The sequence below is a fragment of the Gopherus flavomarginatus genome (genome assembly GCF_025201925.1).
Source record: "Gopherus flavomarginatus isolate rGopFla2 chromosome 13 unlocalized genomic scaffold, rGopFla2.mat.asm SUPER_13_unloc_1, whole genome shotgun sequence".
Classification (NCBI taxonomy): Eukaryota; Metazoa; Chordata; order Testudines; family Testudinidae; genus Gopherus; species Gopherus flavomarginatus.
In genome coordinates this window covers 3619129-3636708 of record NW_026114609.1, presented here as the reverse complement: position 1 = coordinate 3636708, position 17580 = coordinate 3619129, and the positions used below count along the sequence as shown (strand labels likewise).

Below are 17580 nucleotides of genomic sequence, written 5' to 3'. Positions count from 1 at the left end.
CTACACTACAGAAACTGTGTCCCAGGGATCTGCCCCTCCCTTCATAAGGACATAAGAATGGCCATACTGGGTCAGACCAAAGGTCCATCCAACCCCATATCCTATCTGCCAACAGTGGCCAATGCCAGGTGCCCCAGAGGAACTGAACCTAACAGGTAATGATCAAGTGATCTCTCTCCTGCCATCTATCTCCACCCTCTGACAAACAGAGGCTAGGGATCCCATTCCTTACCCATCCTGGCTAATAGCCATTCATGGACTTAACCTCCATTAATTTATCTGCAAAAAGAACAAGGAGTAATAGTGGCACCTTAGAAAATGAACAAATTTATTTGAGCATCAGCTTTCCCGGGCTAAAACCCACTTCATTGGATGCATGCAGTGTAAAATACAGTAGGAAGGTATGTGTGTATATATATATATATTCACAGAGAACATGAAAAAATGAGTGTTGCCATACACACTATAACGAGAGTAATTAGTTAAGGTGAGCTATTATCAGCAGGAGAAAAAATCCGTTTTGTAGTGATAGGATGGTCCATTTCCAACAGGATGGTGTGAGTAACAGTAGGGGGCAAATAAACATGGGGAAATAGTTTTACTTTGTGTAATGACCCATCCACTCCAAGTCTTTATTCAAGCCTAATTTAATGGTGTCCAGTCTGCAAATTAATTCCAATTCAGCAGTCTCTTTTTGGAGTCTGTTTTTGAAGTTTTTTTGTTGTAATATCGTGACTTTTAGGTTTGTAATCGAGTGACCAGGGAGATTGAAGTGTTCTCCGACTGGCTTTTGAATGTTATAATTCTTGACATCTGATTTGTGTCCATTTATTCTTTTACGCAGAGACTGTCTGGTTTAGCCAATGAAGGAAGGGGCTGGATTCAATGGATCCTTCCAGTTCTAGGAGATAGGGTACATCCATTATCTTTTTTTTTTTTTCTTACTGCACATCAGACCCAGGACGTTCACCTAGCAGTTCTTGGGGCTGTGGGACAGAACTGAGCTTCAGTGGCAGCAGAGGGAGAACGGTTGGGACTGAGCTGTCTGGGGAATATTTTAATCCTTATTTAATTTTCAGAGGATTAAATCAATGCAGCTTCCACTTCTCTGTCTTTCCCAAGGAAATAACGTTTCTGTGTGAAGTACGCAAACCTTTTAACAATAAGAAGTGAAATGAAATGGCCACATGATGGCAACAGAATCTAAGAAATTTGTTAGTCTCTAGGGTGCCACACGTACTCCTGTTCTTTTTGAGGAAACAGACTAACACAACTGCTCTTCTCAAACCTGAGAAGCCATGTTCTTGTTCAATGAGCATTGAAGCTGAAAAGGGAGATGTTTTCTCTTTGACTTCTAGGCCCTCACCTCTAATCCATTAGACACACCTTTCCTCCCACAGCCAGGAATAGAACCCCACAGTCATGCTAATAGCACCCTCTGGCCCAATGAAAGAGAAGCTCTATGACCCCATGCTGTCCCATCACCTCCTTGCCTGCCCTGCCCTTGAAACCCAATGGGGTTTCCTTGGGCAGTTTTGACACTCCCAGAAAGGTGCAATTTTAGGAGCAGGTTCCAAATAGTGCAATTAACCAGCTAGAAGGGGCAGGAGATATCAGTGTAGGAGCCATTGAAATAACTCTGCACTTACTTAGATGCAGACATAACAAGCTCTGTGGTTGGTCAACTTACAGAGACTCTGCTCCTGCTCATGAACTAGCAGCCCATGACCTCTAAACAGCTGCCATTTGAATGCATCTGAAAGTTACAAGGAATAATGATCTGTGTTACAGGAAGGTTAACATTTGTTAGAGCCCCAATCGATACTGTGCGCACAAAGAGAGGTTTGAATGTGTAACAGAGAGTTTGGTAAATCTTGGTTATTTTATTTTTGTAACAGGCTCCTGTCCATCTCCAATAGAGTTTTCAGTCCGAGTGGCAACTTATTTACCAAATGTAATAGAAACTAGTCCATTCCTCCCAAGTGGATGTGGTTCTTGTTCTTCTGCACATTGTAGCCCATGGAGGCCAAGAAGCTGCAAATGTGACTTCATGTGCCTTTGTTTAATTGATGAAAACAAACCCAGACACGTAGAGGATTGGAACTGATTTCAGCAGAGGGACATGTTTGCTAGGTTTTTATTCATTTGCACAGGAAAACATTGAATGTGTCTATTTGTTGCAGGGACCCCTATTTAGTGGAGATTCTGAACATACTGGAAATGGAATCACTTTTGTTGAAAGAACAGGTTTGTAAGGGAGCACTTGGATTTGAACCAAGGACTATTTGATCTGCAGTCAAGCACTCTACCACTGAGCTATACTCCCATGACATTTACAAAGGCAAGTCAGTGCTCTTAAGGATTTTGACGGACTGGCTCTGCCTCAGAGAGCTCCTTTTTTATTCCCAGACCACAGGGGTTTTAAAAATGGGGTTTGATTAAACTTTATATATACATGTAGACACCACAGCTTGCACACCCACCAGCATAGCTTCCCCCAGTGACATATCTACCACCTCTCGGGGAGATGGATTAACTGCATGGACGGAACAGCTCTCTCCTCTCCACTTAGAGCATCTTCATTATTTATAAATAGGTGGGAAATAACCTCCTGAATGGACAGGAACCAATTTATCAAATATTGCTGTGTCTGCATTCAATATGGGGAACTGGTCAGATTGGGCTAGGTTAGTAGGAGCGTTGCCAGCAGATGGAGGGAAGTGATTATTCCCCTCCATTCAGCACTGGTGAGGCCACATCTGGAGCATTGCGTCCAGTTTCTGCACCCCTCTCCCAGTACAGAAACAAATTGGAGAGAGTTTAGGGGAGGGCAACAAAAATGATTAGAGGACAGAGGAGTTACAAGAAGAGGCTGAGGGCAGGGCCGCTCAGAGGGGGGGCAGGTGGGGCAATTTGCCCCAGACCCTGCAGGGGCCCCCATGAGAATATAGTATTCTATGGTATTGCAACTTTTTTTTATGGAAGGGGCCCCGAAATTGTTTTGCCCCAGGCCCCCTGAATCCTGTGGGCAGCCCTGCCCAGACCAAGGTGCTATCCCCCCACTCCACCCCCTTCACTCATTCTCCTCCATATGAGGCCCCACCTGTGCTCTGCCCTCACTCCCATTTGGCCACTTCCCACCCCTGCTCTTCCTCTCTGGCTGAGGCCTGCTGGTCCACCTTTCGCACGCTCCTCTCCTCCCCCAAGGCCTCCTCACGCCTCTCCACCCTTTACCCCAAGGTCTGCCTGCTGCCCACACCTCTCTGCCTCCTCCCCTGAGACTCACCCTGCCCATTGCCCACACCTCTCTGAGCCCTCCCCTGGGACCCCCCTGCCCACACCTCTCTGCCTCCTCCCCTGAGACTCACCCTGCTCATTGCCCACACCTCTCTGCCCCCTCCCCTGAGACCTGCCCTGCCCACACCTCTCTGCCCCCTCCCCTGAGACTCACTCTACCCATTGCCCACACCTCTCTGAGCCCTCCCCTGAGACCCGCACTGCCCACACCTCTCTGCCCCCTCCCTTGAGACTCACCCTACCCACTCCTCTCTGCCCCCTCCCCTGAGACTCACCCTACCCACTCCTCTCTGCCCCTTTCCCGAGACTCACCCTGCCCACCACCCACACCTCTGCCCCTCCCCTGAGACCTGCCCTGCCTACTGCTCGTACCTCTCTGCCCCCTCCCCTGAGACCCACCCTGCCCATTGCTCACACCTCTCTGTCCCCTCCGCTAAGACTAGCCCTGCCCACCACTTGCACCTCTCTGACCCTCACCTGAGACCTGCCCTAGCCCACTGCTTGTACCTCTCTGACCCCTCCCCTGAGGCCGGCCCTGCCCACCACCCACATCTCTCTGCCCCTCCCCTGAGACTCACCCTGTCCACCTCTTTCTTTGGCCATCTGTTGTTATTCCTTGAAACATCAAGGATGGAATAAAAAGCTGAGTTTACTCCAGGGTGAGGAAAGAAAGGAGCCATCAACCCCCTGGCAAAGCCCTGCGGATATGGCGGGAAGGGGACTGTCTGAATGATCAAGGCAGGAAATGGACAAGCTACAGCAACGTCATTAACCACGAACACACTCTCCTCATGCTCCAACCAGAAGGGAAAGGAGCAGGAATTCTTGCTGTTCAGCCATGGACACACTTACACAACGGCACAGCAGTGTGTGTGTTGTGGAAGCTGGTCTGAGGAAACCACTGGAATTGATCACTCAGTGAGAACAGAACTAGAGTGCAGTGAGAGCCACATGTCAAGCACATAGTTGTGGCCAAGTGGTTAAGGCAATGGGCTAGAAATCCATTGTGGGCTCCTTGCACAGGTTCAAGTCCTGCCAACTGCAGAGGAAGTTGTGGTCCTTTAATTTCAAAGGAGCTGGGTCTTGTCTCACATTCATGCTAGGCCTACAATAAAGGGGGATGTGGCTTTAGTAAAAATGTTTTAATTAAACAGCTGTTGCATGTCCATCCTGTGTCACCAGAGCACATCCATGCTAGCATCTCTTGGATGGCCACAGAGAGCAGTGCATTGTGGTAGCTATCCCACTGTGCAACTGGCTGCAGGGTGCTTTGGGAAGGGTTTGCAATGCCTCACGGGCTGGTACAGCATCACATGATACAGTTTTCTATCCCATTGTTCTATGGGCATCCTACTAGATTGCCAGCTGCTTTTCAACTGCAATGTGCGTGCTGGGGTAGAGAGCATGTGTGTATGGGGAGGAGAGACAGTGTGTGCGTTGCGGAAGAGTGAGTGTGTCGGCACACTGTCTCTAAGTTCAGACAGCTGCTGGAAGCAACCAGTCCTGAGGCAGGGGACAGCCCCAACATCAGCCCCTCTTCTCTCACTGGCTCAGCTCAGCACAGCACAGCACTCTCTGTCACACACACACACATACACGTACACACTGCTGCCTGCGTAGCTCTGTGTCAGGGGTGCTGGAACAGGGGGGTTAGAGGGCCATGGCCCCACCACTCTTTACTGGCTGTTAGGACAAATGATCGAGGGGGGGAAGGGTGCAGTCTTGGGGAAGAGGCGTTCTGTGGGTGTGGCCTCAAGGGGAGAGGTGCTGTGAGTGGGGGTCCTTAAGGAAGGGGTGTCATGGGGGTGCCACAGTTCGGATAACAGTGCCCCCCCCCACTGTAAGGAAGCTTCTGCCGCCCCTGCTTTGTGTTTGCAGAGCGGGAGAGAGCAGCATCCACGGCAGTGATTTGCTCCCCGGGGCTCCGGCAGGGGGGCTTGGGAGGTGATTTAAAGGTCCCGGGGCTCCAACCGCAGCAGGGAGCCATGGACCCTTTAAATCACCAGCCTGGGGAAGACGGGCCGGGCTGGCACAGCGTACTGGCTCTTGCCAGTACCCCATACCGTAACATACCGGCTTACTTTCACCTCCAGAAGGTCCTCACGTGGATCAATAACTGGTTAAAAGATAGGAAACAAAGGGTAGGACTAAATCGTCAGTTTTCAGGATGGAAACAGGTATCTGGTGGTGTCTGTACTGGGACCAGGACTAGTCAACATATTAATAAATGATCTGCTGAGCAGTGAGGTGACAAAATTTGCAGATGATCCAAAACTACTGGCTTGCTTCCTAGAACGAACGCTCCTTGAGTGGGGTGATCCAGAGGGAGTAGCTCAAACCTCCAAAGTGCCTGGCCAGGGGCAGGACATTAGCACAGCAAGGGAGGGGTGTGGCAGTGACATCACAAAAGCCTTTTGCAGGACCTCAGACTATTGGTCAAAAGTGGTGGGGAAGTGATGACCTCACAGAGAGATGCTGACATCAGCCAGGCAGGAGAGGGGCGAGGGGCCAGGGAAACCTCAAAGACCCCTGTGGCTTTGCTTCAGCAAGTCTCCTTCTCCAGGTCTCTCTTTGAGGACTGAGAGAGTATTCGGGTTCACGTACGTGAGCGCCAGGAGAAATCTCTCTCAAGTTTTCTCCTTCCCTTTGCCTGATTTTACTAGAAAACAGCCATTCCTGTTTAGAAGGTAAGAGCCTCCTCGAGGTTTGAAACCTGTTCAGTCTGATCAGTCTGGTGACAGCTGAATGCTAGGCATGGAAAACATGAGGTTAAGGAGGCAGAATTTTATTCCACACCTGAGATTTTGTCCCTTAGAATCACTGGGGACATTAGGGTTTGTCCTTTTTGTTTCACTTTTTCCTCCATCCATCCCTTCCTCCTTCCTCTTTGTCTCTTGCTTTTGTCCTTTCACCTGTTCCCCTCCCAACACCAAGAGTAAAGTGTGTGTGTGTGTGTGTGTGTGTGTGTGTGTGTGTGTGTGTGTGTTGTGGGGGAATGATCTGTAGCTCCCACTCTGGGAGGTCCACCCAAAAATGTGCGGCTGAGATAATGCTCAGGCAGTGATCCTCACCGGTGACCTGGGCCATACTTTGGGCTCTCTGGTGAGAACCCTCAGCCTCCCATCCTGAGTCTCTACCCTGATTGGCTGAGCAGGGGGTTATTGACAAGAAGGAGACTCAGGTCCTTGTTCTTCTCTTTTAAGACCAAGTAAATAAGTCATAACCAGTCATATGTTTGAAGAATTTTGCTGCTTCTCTGCATTAATGGTCTCTGAGCAGTTCGTGATTCTCTCTAACATTGCAGTTCTCCTCAGATACTTGCTGAATAATTACTGTGCACTGTTGTTGGTCTTGAGCTCATGTGAGAGCACTTTACTCAGGTCAATCCATGTATGAAATTCAAGATCTGATGGTTAGTTTCAAAATCAGGGCTCTTGAGTCCTTTTCCCTACTCTGCCACTGACTGGCTGTGAGACCTAAGACAAGTCAATTCTCCTTTCTCAGCCTTAGCTTCTCCCTCTTTCAAGTAGGGATAATAATGATTCGGTCTTACCTACCTCAACACACACACTGTCTCTCCCCGCACACAAACAATCTCCACACTGCAGCTGAAAGGCAGCTGGCAATCTAGTAGGATGCCCGTGGAACAATGGGATAGAGAAACCTGCATCACTGAAAGTACAGCCATGAAGACAAGACACACCAGCCTTTCCTAGCTGGCAAAAATCAAACCTCCACAGAAAGACCCCTAGGGTGTCATACCCCAGCTCCCTAAGCCCTCAGCCACAACCACTTAATACAGGGGCCTTTCTACACTCTGGTTCTGTTCTCACTGAAGGGGCATTTCGAATTGTTTGCTCAGACCAGCTACCCCAGCACACTCACTGCTGTGCAGCTCTGTACATGTGGCCATGGCTGAACGGCAAGAATTCCTGCCCATTTCCCTACTGGCTGGATTATGGTTAGAGTGTGTTTGTGGTTAATGATGTCACTGTAGATTGTTCTTTTCCTGCCTTGGGAATTCAGACAGTCCCTTTCCCAACATATCTCCAGCACATCAGTCCCTGGCTGGGTCTCCTGCGCAGTGGAAAACATCCCTTGTTTGGTGCTGCCAAGGGGAACGTGCAGAGCTGAGACGCCCCTCAGCTTGGATCAAAGGGGGATGTTGGATGGAATTTATCACACAACGCTCCCTGCTCCCCAGAGCCCCATGGGGAGAATCTAGAGAAGGAGGAGTCATTTCTCCCCTGCACTCCCAGAAGAGCTGCTAGGACTCCTTCCTGCCAGCTACTCACCCCTGGATTCCTCCTCAGCTCCTGGGATCTTTCTGCTCCAAAGGCTCCAGAGGCCTGGGGTAGGGAGGGCGTCACTGCACAGTCTGAAACACAAGGGAGGTTTCTGGGATTGAAGGAAGGAGCAGAAAATGGAGAGGAAAGAAACAGAGAGAAAACGCCTCATCTCTCCCCCTCCCCGTCCCAGCAAGAAATGTTATCAAGGATCAGCGTTAGGGGAAATGGTGCCCTGGGCAAAACTTGTACTTTAGCACTTCCCCATCGGCCCTGGACGATCCCCCTCCCCCTTTCCCCCCAGCTCCTGCACTCCTAACCCCTGCACCTCCTTCACCCCTATCTCCTGCCTCCTCCTGTGCCCTAACCCCTACACTGTGTCACCTTTGCCCTTAAGTCCCACACTCCCCTCCTGTGCTACCAGGCACTGCCCCTCTCCTGCCCCCCTTCACCCCTAACCCCTGCACCCCCTCCTGCACCCACGTGGGGACACTGACCTGTGTGCATGGAGCAGCTGGCATTGCTGCCCGCTTCTCCCTGGAAGGCTGCTCCTCCAGGCACCCCTAGGACCTGCGGGGGTGGGGTGCGGGGGCAAGAAGCGACATCATCCGAGCTCCCTGCATCCAGGTCGCTTTCCTCAGCCAGGCTGCATAAGGGGAGGGCAGAGAGCAGCAGCTTCTGATGCTCCCCTCACAGCACAGCCCAGGTGGGGAAAGTGACCAGGATGCATGGAGCACATAGTGTTGCTTCTCTCTCCCCCCAACCCCCTATGGGGCCATGGAGGAGCACTGGGGCAAGGGAGAGCAGTGAGCACCTTTGCACTGGCACACAGTGCCCTTTGACCCCCTGGAGCCCTGGGCGGCTGCCGGAGGGCCCCACCCCTAAGGCCAGCCAGGCTTCCCAGCACAAATAGCAGAGAACACAGAGAGACTGGCCACACACTGAGCAGCGGTAGCCTTGGCAGCACATAATGGAGACTTGGGGGTGGCTCAGCCTCCCCAAACCTTGTGTCACCAAGGGGCAGTGGAGCCCATGACTAGGGGCCCTGGAGAAATTAGGTCCCCCTTGAAAAGTCTCCCCCATGTCAGCCCCAGGGCTGGAGGAGCTCTCACTCCATGCTACGGCCCGGGGGCTCCAGAAGGGGCACAGAGCTTCTCTGGTCTTGGGGACACAGTGGGACAGGGGTAAAGGAGTGACAGGGTGGGGCTAGTGGGGGAAGTGGTGGAACAGAGGTGACATAGTGGATGGGGCTGTGGGTGGAAGGTGTGGCAGGGGGCAGAGCCACAGACAGAAGTGAGGGGGCCTATTTCCAGTGCTGGGGCCCCTGCACTTGTTCTCCCTTTCCCTGGGCTTTGGCATCACTAGCCCCTGCTTAACGTGTAGGGTTCAGTGGTCCCCAAAATGTGGGGCATGACTCCTAGGGGAACAAAGAGGAAGATTCATAGGGGCACCTCAGGGGCAGAGCCAGCCCCCATGGAGGGAGCACCAGTCAACCCGACTCTGTCCCAGCTCTTTTCCAACCCCACCCTCAGCCTGGGCCCCTGACTGCCAGCTCGGCCTTGACCCCCTTACCCCTGTCTGCACCCCACTCTTCAGCAACCAACACCCCACTCCCAGCCCCAGTTTTCAACTGTGGCTCCGAGGGCCCACAGCCATGGATAAAAGGGCACAGTGTGAAATGTTTGGGGACCACTGGTTTAGGTGACGTTCTGAATCACTTCTATGCAGTCCAATAAAAGCTATTCCTGACCCATCAGGACCGACTAAGTATGTTCTGCTGCCCTTCACTCATGCAGGAAGGATAATAACATTTCATACCACTCAGTGCTAAAGTGATTTGTAACCCGCCACCAGCTAAAACTGGTCATTTTGGGGAAGCGGCCCCATGATGCTGCATACCTAGGCAGAGTAGGTGTGTCTATGCAAACACGGTCTGTTCCTAAAGCCTTTCCCACAGCTGGTCACTAGGTGTTAAGGGGGGAGCTCATTCAGCCCCTGCTTCCGCTTAGTATTTAAAAATACCTTAGTGTCCCTATCTCTGCTGGCCTTAGATTTCTCATCCTGTCCATTTTCTGAGATCTCAGATGAGGTGGCCGAGTGGTTAAGGTGATGGACTGCTAATCCCTTGTGCTCTGCATGCATGGGTTCGCATCCCATCCTCATCAGATGCATTTAGTCTTTACTCCTCCTTTCAAAACAACCATCTCCCCTCTGATACAATGGCAGATCAAACAATGTTGTGTCCTGCCATACAAAAGCCTGCTCAGAAACCTCCTTGCTTTAAATAAAATGTCTAAATCTCAGATTTCTAAAAAAAAATTTCTCTAGTCCTGTATGTCTTAGTTTTTATCTCAAAAGGTAACAGTCTCAAAATCTCCCCCAAACACCCTGAGACCTCCCCAAATTATTAAAATACCCCAGTTCTCAGCAAGGCCATGACAGTGACCCACAGCTAGAGTGTCTAGGCTAAGCTGTTCTGAAGGAGGCAACTCAAACATTTTCTCCCTGCTTCCCTTGGCAAGGTCTGACTGGGAAAACAAAATTCCCCAAACTGAAAATTTTCAGCTGAAAAACCAGTACTAGCTATTTGGGGACTTTGGTTTGAATGTATTATTATTATTATCTTCTGATTTATGAATCAGTTTTGTCACACAGGTGTGTTTCCAGCTGTTGATTTGTGGGGGAGAGATGCCAAGTCATGATGTCTCTTCCCCTCTTTCATAGTTTCTTCCAACTTTCTAGAAAGCTCTTTTGCTATGATGTGAGTCAAGCAGTGTCCATTGTTGCTGTGTTATCTCGGTGAAGTCTGCATTGTTCACGGTTCCTGGGATAGTCCTTGGGACTGTAGCCACCTTTAATGGGCCAGCAGTGAGTCTGGCTCCTCCATTTTTGAACCTGAAAGGCTGGTGGGGGGCATTTCCCAACCTCATAACATATTTCTGTAATGCACACAGAGCAAACTTCATAACTTCCCAAACCAATGTGAGCACACAGAATGCAAGAAGACATTAAGGTTCAACAGATGAACAGTTCAAGATTTTTAAAATGATACCTCACCAGGCAGACTTTGTTCAAATGTATCATCACTATATGAGAGTGGTGAATATGGGGCTTGCAGGGTGCTGCTTTAAGCACAGTGTGCTACACCTGGGCTTCCATTGCAATGGGAACGTACCCTTAGAGTCCATCTTTCCCGGGATAAAGATGGCAGGATGGCTGGCCTGGGTCATCTGACTTGGGCTCATTATGCTAAAGCTGAGAGGCTAAAAACTGTGGTGCAGATATTTGTGTTCACACTGAAGCCTGGGTTCAAGTCCATATGTCTGCACTGTAATTTTATAGTCTTGCAGTCCAAGTCCCATAACCCTGAGTCAGCTGACCTGGGCTTTGAGACAGGTGACCTGGGTGTTTTAATCATAGTGTAGACATAACATTAGGATAGGTCTAGGAGCCCAGAAGGCTGGGAGGGAGTTTAGCAAGTGGAAATGGTAAAACTGCAGGGAAGTATCACCCTGGACTCATGGCAGTTCTCCATTGGTCTGTCTGCTTTTGAGGCAGGGATAATAACTGCCAGTGGTGCCCTGTTGAGTGGCTTTTGGGGTACCTGCTCTTGGCTGTTGTCAGAAGGACCTTTGGTCTAGCCCAGTGTGGGTTTTCTTATGGTTTAAATTACACACACAGGCACCGATAACAGAGTTACTGAACGTTTGGGAGTTAGGAGCTGGTAGGTCAGTGGTCCAGTCCCCTCATGGATGACCCCCTCCCTCTGGGACAGGGGCTGGTCTGAACTCTCACACCAAATGCTCATTGTGGCTGCCAGAATCTGTGGCCAGCTCATTTAGTTTATGCCGAAGGTTGAGTCCTGCTTTGTGCCTAGTGTCTGAGAATGAAAATCCTAAACCACCCTATGAAATAACGAATGCAGCAGGATGTGCTATTGTCCCTGCCCCAAAGCAGGCAGACCAATGGAGAAATGCCATTGAGTCCAGGGTAGCACTTCATTGCGGTTTTACCTTTTTTACTTGCTAAACTCCCTCCCAACTTTGAGGGGGCCCAGAGCCCAGTATTGAGCGTGAGCTGAGACATCTACACTGCAAATTTACCACCCCACGGCCAAAGCCTCGGGAGCCTGAGCTGGAATGGGGCAGCCCTGGGTGTTTCATTGCAGCGTGGACATAGCGTAATATTACGTCTGCACTGTCATAAACACACCCAAGTCACTATTCTCAAACCCTGGGTCAGTTGATTCAGGCTTGTGGGGCTTGTGCTGCTGGGTTATAAAATTACAGTGTAGACACTTGGGCTTGAACCCACCCTACAAGACCCCACAAAGGGTGAGGGTCTCCTAACCTGGGCTCCAGTCTGAGCCTAAATGTCTGCACTGCACTTTATAGCCTCACAACCTGAGCCCCAGGAGTCCAAGTCAGATGATCCAGGCCAGCCGGGCCACACAGCTTTTATTACGTTATAGATGCCCTCTCAGGGTATGTCTGCATTGCAATGTAAGCCCAGGGTTAGCAGAAGTCATGTCAGCAGCCCCAACGCATAAACATAAACCAAGAGGAAAAGACCCACCCACAAATAAGCTGGACAGTGTCCTTCCCCCTACAGTTCATAAGTCCAGCAACCACAAGTCCTTTAACATGAGCCATCCCCTCTCTGCACCCCACTCACAGCTGTTGTCCTTAGTCAGTACAAGTGTAGAGGTGCCTCTGTAGAGTTTACCTGCCATCCTGGGTGGATAAGGGGGAAAATAAGAAGGCACTATTCTCACTAACTTGTCTGCGGACTCACTCATCCCTCCACAGCCGCCCTGTCCTAACACTGATCTAACCCCTAAATTTTAGTATTAGGACCCATGCGCCAGCCAATTTGGCTTTCAAACCCCTGTCCCCTGCCTAGCAAGTGCTATTGAACTGAGCGTGAGTCCCTCAGTCGGGGTCTGCCGAGCACAGTTGTGCTGCCCTCAATTTACACAACAAGGATAACAACGCTTTATTTCTCCTACCCCAATAGCAAGGAGACTGGGAATCCAACACGAGCCAAAAGTGATCATTTTGGCAAGCAATGCAACATATTTCCAACACACTTGGTTGCCTGGGGCTCTCACCCAGAGTGGCTGTTTGACTCTCTTGTTCTTTAGTAGGCTTGCCTGATAGTCTAGACAGGACTGACTCTCCCTTTAGACAAAACTCAAAGAAGGGAATGACCTGGGGAGTCATTCCCATTTTTGTCCATGCGCCCCTGGCCAGCCTCACCGAGGCCGGCCAGGAGCACCCATGACAGCAGCAGATGGTTCAGTATAACTGGTAACTGTCACTGTCAACTTGCAAAGCAGCAGACGGGACGGTATGGCTGGTAACCATCTGTCATGGTATAATCCCCACTCTGAACCTTAGCGTCCAAAAGATGGGGCACCAGCAGGAATTCCTCTAAGCTTAATTACCAGCTTAGAACCTGTAGCGCTGCCACCAACCCGGAATTCCAGTGCCTGGTACACTCTGGTCCCCACAAAACCTTGCCCGGGGACCCCCAAGACCCAGACCCTCTGGATCTTAACACAAGGAAAGTAAACCCTTTCCCTCACCATTGCCTCTCCCAGACTTCCCCTCCCTGGGTTACCCTGGAAGATCACTGTGATTCAACTCCTTGAATCACAAAACAGAGAGGACAATTCACCTTCCTCCCTCCTTCTCTTTCCCCCTCCCAGACTCTTCCTGAGAGAAAGTAATCCTGGCACAGAGAGAAATCAGCCTCTCTCTCCCTCTTCCCTCCTTTCTCCCCACCAATTCCCTGGTGAATCCAGACCCAATCCCCTGGGGTCTCACCAGAATAAAAAAACAATCAGGTTCTTAAACAAGAAAAGCTTTTAATTAAAGAAAGAAAAAACAGTAAAAATTATCTTTGTAAATTTAAAAAAATGAAATAGGTGCAGGGTCTTTCAGCTGTAGACACTGGGAGCACCCTCCCAGCCTAAGTAAACAAGTACAAATTAAAACCTTTTCAGAAAAATACCAATTTGAACTCCTTCCAGCCCAATACACATTTGCAAATAAAGAAAACAAACATAAGCCTAACTCGCTTTATCTATCTAGTACTCACTATTTGGAATCTATAAGAACCTGTATCAGGGAGATTGGAGAGAAACCTGGTTGCACGTCGGGTCCCTCTGAGCCCCCAGAGTGAACAACAACCAAAACTAACAGCAAGGCATGAAAACTTCCCTCCCTCAAGATTTGAAAGTATCCTGTCCTCTGATCGGTCCTCTGGTCAGGTGACAGCCAGGCTCACTGTTCTTGTTAACCCTTTCCAGGCAAAAGAGATATGAAGCACTTCTGTGCTATTAACTCTTACTTATCTGTTTATGACACCATCTTTGCTAACTTGAAAAGGCAAGGGGATGCTGCTGTGTAGTGATGCAGTACCGCGTCTGTCAGCACCATCCAGTAGTCATACAGTGACAGTGAAAAAAGGCTGAACGGGCTCCATGGTTGTCGTGCTATGGCGTCTGCCCAGGCAATACAGGGAAAAGGGCGCGAAATGATGGTCTGCCATTGCTTTCACGGAGGAAGGACTGAGTGACGACATGTACCCAGAATCACCCACGACACTGTTTTTGCCCCATCAGGCATTGGGACCTCAACCCAGATTTCCAATGGGTGGGAGAAACTGCAGAAACTATGGGATAGCTATGGGATAGCTACCCACAGTGCAACACTCCGGAAATTGACACTAGCCTCGGTATATGAACGCACACCATCGAACTAATGTGCTTAGTGGGGCCGCGTGCACTCGACTTTATACAATCTGTTTCCAAAAACTGGTTTCTGTAAAATCGGAATAATCCCCTAGTGTAGACATACCCTGTGATTAACAACTTTGGTGGCTAACTGAAAGGCTGATGGTTCAAACCCAAGTGAAGATGGAGGTGGTTTTTTTTAGTGATGAGAATCCAGTTCATTTTAATGGGCAGAAAATCTCCTCAATGCTTGTCTAGCCTCATTGGGCAACCATAAGTGACACTGCCACCAGATGCATTAGTGGTATAGTGGTGAGTATAGCTGCCTTTCAAACAGTTGACTGGGGTTTGATTGCCAGCCAGTGCAGTGATGTGGTGTTTTCTCTGCTGGGAATTAGTTTAATTTCAGTCACATTGTATCAGTTTAGCAATGGAATGAGAGAATCAATGTTCTGCAGGTCATTCAACGCACAGTGGAGGAAGAAAGGGGTGGGACTAGACAATGAGCAGGTGGAGTTATCCTGGTATTACAATGTTTGGTTTTTTTAAAAAAACTTCCTTTACTTCCCTCTCCCTTTTAGACTCAGAGCCTTTAAGGTCAGAAAGGACCAATGTGATCATCTAGTCTGACCTGCTGCACCTTACAGGCCAAAAGACCCCCCACCCCTCCTGTAATAGACCCAGTAGGGGAGGCAGCTCTGTGCACTGCCCCTACCCCAGGCAGCACATGGACGACCTCTGACCCCCTCCCCTAATGGGTGTGCAGAGATGTGCCAGCAGCACTAAGGTGGCTCCCTGCCCACTCTGCCTCCGTCCCTCTGTGTCACTCCCAGAAATGGCCGGCATGTCCCAGCATCCTCTGGGTTGGGGGGAGTGTCTCCATTCACTACCCCTGCCCCGAGTACCAACTCCACAGCTCCCATTGGCCAGGAACTGCAGCCAATGGGAGCTCTGGGGGCAGCGCTTGCAGGCAGCGGCACACAGAGACCCCCTGGCACGGCCCACCTAGGACCTGCTCCCCAGGGTTGTGTGTACCAGTCACTTTGGGAGCTGCAGTGCCCGGGGTAAGCGCGACCCCTCCTGCACCCCAGCCCGCTCCCCCAGCACAAAGCCTGCATCCCACACCCAAATTTCCTCCCAGAGCTTTGCTTGTTTTCCTTTCACCCAGAACCATCCTTCTCCTGGGATGCAAGTAGCCATCCCTGGGAAGCCAAGAGGTAGGCACAGGATTCTACCTCCCAGCAGCCAACCGCACCTCCCCAGGCTTTTCAGGCTTTGTGGAACAAATGGGCTTAGCTTCTGCCCTGTCTTCCTCAGCTAGACTTTCCTCTTTTGCCCCATTCCTGCCTCACTCCCTCCTTTGGCAAGTCACACAAAAGAAGCCATCAGGAAGAGCCAGCCGCCATAGACCAACGTCCAAGGGCAGAGGAGACCAAGCCACAAGGCTTCAAAAGGTGACTGGCCAAGGTCCTCTAGCTTTCACCTGCTGATGCTAAGGCTTTTTCCCAGCACATTTCACCACCCTCTGTCCTGCAAGGGTTGAGCTTATTGCAGCTGTTACCCAAAATTGGGCCATCTAGTAAACGTAGGGAGGACGAATGACCCACCAGAGTTTGGCAGAAAGCAGCGGGTTTATTATACTGACAGCTAAGTTCAAAAGAAGAAGCGGGGGTGTCACACTCACACTTGCATACTCATGCTCCCAGGACTGGCACAGCACTGGAGATGTCAGGATTCTGCAAGGTAAGTGTCCCACAGTGCAGCTATGGACAGTGCGATGTAGGTAAGTCTTCCTGAGGCACAATGAAATACAACGCAGAGAACCACTGGCCATGCGGTCCGGGCAAAGGGCATTCACTGGAGATACAAGCTTGTGAGTGACTCCTGAGCATGTAGCCCCTTCTCCTTTTAAGGACCTGCACCTACTGGCCTGCGACTAGAGATGACTTGGCTGCATCTGGTTGGTCACACTCCACTTTGGGCAGTGTCCATGCTCTGGGTGTGTGAGTGCTGCCTAATTAGAGTCCTAGACACCTTGTCTACCTGGAAGCTCTTCTGCTCTTCTAGCTGTTCAACCAGCCCATTCATCCCACAAGCATTCCAGGAGGGGGACAGGGAAAACCACTTCACAGGTATTCAGAGAGGGAGAGGAGACAAAAGCAGGAGGGAGGGAAGTATAACACACCTATTGAGCATGCAGGTTATACATTGCATAGAAATCACTGCTGTTCCTACAACAGCAGGGACAGGCCAGTAGGAGCTGGGGAAAGGAAGCCATCATGTTTCTGCCTGGTTTTAAACCAGGGACCTTTTGCATGTCAAGCAAACATGATAACCACTACACTACAGAAACTCTGTTGCAGTGCTCTGCCCCTCCTTTCATAAGAATATAAGAATGGCCATACTGGGTCAGACCAAAGGTCCATCCAACCCCATATCCTATCTGCCAACAGTGGCCAATGCCAGGTGCCCCAGAGGGACTGAACCTAACAGGTAATGATCAAGTGACCTCTCTCCTACCATCCATCTCCACCTTCTGACAAACAGAGGCTAGGGATCCCATTCCTTACCCATCCTGGCAAATAGCCATTCATGGACTTAACCTCCATTAATTTATCTGCAAAAAGAACAAGGAGTAATTGTGGCACCTTAGAAAATGAACAAATTTAATTGAGCATAAGATTTCATGGGCTAAAACCCACTTTATCGGATGCATGCAGTGGAAAATACAGCAGGAAGATATATAGATATAGATACACATACAGAGAGAACATGAAAAAATGGGTGTTGCCATACTCACTATTACAAGAGTGCGCAGTTAAGGTGAGCTATTATCAGCAGGAGAAAAAACCTTTTGTAGTGATAATTGGGATGGCCTATTTCCAACAGTTGGCAGGAAGGTGTGAGTAACAGTAGGGGGACAAATAAACATGGGGAAATAGTTTTACTTTGTGTAATAACCCATCCACTCCCAGGCTTTATTCAAGCCCAATTTAATCGTGTCCACTTTGCAAATTAATTCCAATTCAGCAGTCTCTCGTGGGAGTCTGTCGTTGAAGGTTTTTTGTTGTAATATTGCGACTTTTAGGTCTGTAATTAAGTGACCAGGAAGATTGAAGTGTTCTCTGACTGGTTTTTGAATGTTATAATTATTGATGTCTGATTTGTGTCCTTTTATGCTTTTATGTAGAGACTGTCTGGTTTGGCCAATGTACATGACAGAGAGGCATTGCTGGCACATGATGGCATATATCACAT

At 49.7% G+C, this 17580-nt stretch overlaps 2 long non-coding RNA genes and 3 other non-coding genes across 5 annotated transcripts in view; 2 read left to right on the top strand and 3 right to left on the bottom strand.

Moving 5' to 3' along the window:
* Positions 1-1100, top strand: part of LOC127041007 (uncharacterized) — a 23385-nt gene extending 22285 nt beyond the window's left edge. The window contains exon 2 of the long non-coding RNA XR_007771591.1: positions 845-1100. This is a non-coding gene — a long non-coding RNA (uncharacterized LOC127041007). The remainder of the gene's footprint in view (positions 1-844) is intronic.
* LOC127041004 (uncharacterized) overlaps positions 1-9543 on the bottom strand; it is a 24506-nt gene extending 14963 nt beyond the window's left edge. Inside the window, exons 1-2 of the long non-coding RNA XR_007771585.1 lie at positions 9483-9543; positions 7593-7675 (exon numbers count right to left, since the gene is read on the bottom strand). This is a non-coding gene — a long non-coding RNA (uncharacterized LOC127041004). The remainder of the gene's footprint in view (positions 1-7592; positions 7676-9482) is intronic.
* On the bottom strand, positions 2255-2326 carry TRNAC-GCA (transfer RNA cysteine (anticodon GCA)). Its single transcript has one exon. It is a non-coding gene; the product is annotated as a tRNA-Cys (tRNA).
* Positions 9544-9666: 123 nt separating the features above from the next.
* On the top strand, positions 9667-9748 carry TRNAS-GCU (transfer RNA serine (anticodon GCU)). The gene has a single exon. It is a non-coding gene; the product is annotated as a tRNA-Ser (tRNA).
* Positions 9749-16602: 6854 nt separating this feature from the next.
* TRNAV-GAC (transfer RNA valine (anticodon GAC)) lies at positions 16603-16675 on the bottom strand. The gene has a single exon. It is a non-coding gene; the product is annotated as a tRNA-Val (tRNA).
* Positions 16676-17580: the final 905 nt, after the last annotated feature.